Source organism: Nuphar pumila, chromosome 10, assembly GCF_984573655.1.
Source record: "Nuphar pumila chromosome 10, dmNupPumi1.hap1.1, whole genome shotgun sequence".
Classification (NCBI taxonomy): Eukaryota; Viridiplantae; Streptophyta; class Magnoliopsida; order Nymphaeales; family Nymphaeaceae; genus Nuphar; species Nuphar pumila.
This window is the reverse complement of record NC_143258.1, coordinates 7,754,847-7,757,859: the sequence shown is the minus strand read 5'-3', so window position 1 is coordinate 7,757,859 and position 3,013 is coordinate 7,754,847. Positions and strand designations below refer to the sequence as shown.

Below are 3,013 nucleotides of genomic sequence, written 5' to 3'. Positions count from 1 at the left end.
TGGCGATCATGGGCTCCCTCGCTAGCAACGAAAGAGCAGGTGCTTCCTTCCTCCTCTGCTTAGCCATCATCGGCTGTGCGCTCGCTGCTCGAACCCTGGACGAGCAGACCGGGACGCCGACCGCGCCTCTCTCCCCGAGCCCGACCATCCCGAGCCCACAGGCTCCCGTGGCTAGCCCACTGGACCCACCAACCATACCAGCTCCCACGCTGGTCCCACCACCAACAACGACAACAGGTGGGGACCACACCCTCACCTTCTTCATGCATGACATCCTCGGTGGGACCCACCCCACCGCCCGGGTGGTCACCGGCGTAGTCAACAACGTCGCGGCCGACGGGCAGCTGGCCTTTGCCAAGCCCAACGACGTCTTCCCTCCCAACGGTGGGGTCCCACTCCCCGACTCCAATGGCATCAGCACCGTCCACGCCAACGGGGGCAACATCCAGCCCTTCTTAACCGGGCTGGGTGGGACCACCGCGCTGCAGGCAGAAAGCACCACAGTGGGCGGGAACCTGCCCTTCGTGACCGCCGGGCAGCTGCCCGTCGGGGCCACGCTGGAGAAGCTGGAGTTCGGCACCATAACGGTCATAGACGACCAGCTGACCGAGGGGCAGGAGCTGGGCTCGCCCGTGGTGGGCAAGGCCCAGGGCTTCTACGTAGCCACCTCCCAGGATGGCAGCAGCCAGTCCCTGGTCTTCACCGCCTTGCTGGAGTCCGGCGGATTCGTCGACACCATCAGCTTCTTCGGCGTCCACCGGACCGCCGGCTCCGAGTCGCACGTCGCCGTCATTGGTGGCACAGGGAATTACGAGAACGCGAAGGGGTACGCGGTAATCCGGAGTACCCTCCACCCGATAGACACCCACGAGACCGACGGTGTGCAGACCATCCTACAGTTCCTGGTCTATCTCTCCTACTAGAAGATCTCAATGGGCCAGCATCAATTAATTATGTATCTGTGCATTTTCTTCCTTGCGTTTTATTTCATGCATTATGATGTGTAGGAGTCTTGATTGCTTGGTGTGTCCCTTTGTAGAGAATGAGTTTCTTCAAGATTGTTTGGGTTGTGTTGTTTCCACATGCAGTTCCTGTCTTGCTCAAATCGACGTTCAACCATGTATTCTATGATATTTTGTTTGTGGGGTTTTGCTGGTTAGAGCAGACGCGTTATAAACCCTTCATTTGTAGATCAGTCATGACTGATATTTCAAAATATCGCAAGTTTAGCACAATATTCTAAATAGCCACCATCTTGACATTAAAAGCGTGGGGTTTTCAAAAAATATATTTATAACCATAGTGACAAATATCGCCAGATTTATGAAAATCTCGCGATAATATCCCAAGAAATTGCCTGTAAGTTTAAAACGGTAATTTCTTGCAAGATTTTCAAAATATCGTGAGATTTATGAAAAAACAAAAAATACCATGATTTAAATGCGATATTATGTTTTAAACGGCTATTTATCATGAAAAAACCATGTACTTTTATTTTTAAATAATTTTATTAATATTTTTTATTGCCGAGATTTTGCCAAAAAAACACAAGATTTATGAAAATTTTTCAATTTCTCATGAGTTTTTGAAAAACAAGATTTAGCCGAAAAGAACACAAGATTTATGAAATTTTTTCAATTTCTCCCAAGTTTTTAAAAAATGAGATTTTGCCGAAAAAAAAAGTTGTCACTAAGTTTATAAGTCCTTTTTGCAAAACTTTTAGATTATTTATATGTTTGTAGCCTCATTGTATTTTAACTTGTACATATTTTATACGTTTTATATGCTTATGTTTTTCCTGTTTTTTTTTTTTGAGAAAAACCATGTTTTTGAACATATTACAAGGATTTTCTCGAGCATGAGACCTGTGACTATGTTGCTCAAAAGATTAATGGGCATAAGAGTGCAAAATTTAATTTGCTTCTTGATATTGACATGTAGCAATGAGCATCCTGGACTTTAAAAATGGAGTCTGCATGTAACTGGAACGAGCAGAACAAATTAACGGGCCTTGAAGTGTTCAAGCTCGCACCATTTTCGCAGCATGTTGAGGCGAGCTTGAGCTCAAGTTAAATGACCGGAGAGTGAGATGGCTCGTTTACAAAAAAGTCACATTATTTGAAAACTGAAAGTAGTATGATTTGAACTGTAGACCTATATCTGCCATTTCCAGGTCCATGATGCAGGGATGGCCTCTTCCCTCCAACAATCTATTAGTGGCTGCAAAAATATATTTTATAGATGATTCTATAATATCACTGCATTGAGAGATCATGCCCAGAATTTCTTTCCAGACAATCCATTCACATCTCCATATTTCTACTCTATGATTCATCCAACCGCTGTACAAGTTCTGACGAACATGGTTCTTGACTGAGAATCCCACCTGCCATGATTTGGAGGACGGTATAAACACTATAAACATTTATCTTCAACTATCCTTCAACAGGAGCAATCCATCGGTCTGCATGTAACCATTTTCTAGCAGCTACACTTGTCATATCCACACATATTCGAAGGACAGCATGCATACTAACCTCGTTCAAGACACTGTGCATGATGCATTCTGTAGTCATTTTTGTACCTTCAAAGAGAATTGTACTTCCTCAACTCTCACACCTTCCGGATTACAATTTGGAAACCTTTCAACCATGCTCTCCTAACCATTTTATCTTTGAAATATTGGGTATCCCATAATCAACAATATGGCTGAGTTAGGAATCTTCCTTTTTCCAAAATGTTTAACCCGCACCCTGCACCAAATCTGCCTTGCAATGAATCATCAGACGCTCAATTGTTTCTTCTGCATGTTCAAACATTAGACAATGACTTGGTAGCAACATACCCATTCTCTGAAGACGCTCCATGGTTAGCAATCTATTGCTAATTGTGTAACACAAGGCAAGAGCAGCTTTGGGAACATGAGCACTCGACCAACTAAAACTGTATTGATCAAACGCCATGCTCTTCAATCAGACAGTCTCTGTTAAGGAGTGAGGCAGAGAGCACAGAA

The 3,013-nt window shown here is 44.6% G+C and overlaps 1 pseudogene; it reads left to right on the top strand.

Annotated features, from left to right (window-relative positions):
* The first annotated feature begins 257 nt into the window (after positions 1–257).
* Positions 258–923, top strand: LOC149823419 (dirigent protein 25 pseudogene; annotated as a pseudogene).
* The last annotated feature ends 2,090 nt before the right edge of the window (positions 924–3,013 follow it).